Source organism: Pyrgilauda ruficollis, unplaced genomic scaffold (genome assembly GCF_017590135.1).
Source record: "Pyrgilauda ruficollis isolate IOZ18807 unplaced genomic scaffold, ASM1759013v1 scaffold496, whole genome shotgun sequence".
In the NCBI taxonomy this organism is placed as follows: domain Eukaryota; kingdom Metazoa; phylum Chordata; class Aves; order Passeriformes; family Passeridae; genus Pyrgilauda; species Pyrgilauda ruficollis.
This window is the reverse complement of record NW_024526555.1, coordinates 89,730-90,289: the sequence shown is the minus strand read 5'-3', so window position 1 is coordinate 90,289 and position 560 is coordinate 89,730.

Sequence of the window (560 nt, the reverse complement as noted above, 5' to 3'; positions counted from 1 at the left end):
ACGCGTGACACCCCAAAACACGCGTATGCAGCCCATGACACACGTGTGTGCCCTGTGACACACCTGTACAGCCCATGACACATGTGTACACACTGACACACGCATGTGCAGCCTGTGACACACCTGTACAGCCCGTGACACACCTGTGCACGCTGACACACGCGTGTGCAGCCTGTGACACACCTGTACAGCCCGTGACACACGTGTACACACTGACACACGCGTGTACAGCCTGTGACACACGTGTGTGCCCTGTGACACGCCTGTACAGCCTGTGACACACCTGTGCACGCTGACACATGCGTGTGCAGGCCGTGACACGCGTGTACAACCCGTGACACACCCGTGTGCCCAGTAACAGGCATGCACAGCCTGTGACACACCTATGCACGCTGACACACGCGTGTGCAGCCCGTGACACACCCGCGCACCCCAAAACTCGCGTGTGCAGCCCGTGTCACGCCTGTGCGCGCTGTGACACGCGTGCGCTCCCCATGACACACCCGCGCACCCCAAAACTCGGGTGTGCAGCCCCCCACCCCCCCCCTTGCACGCCCACC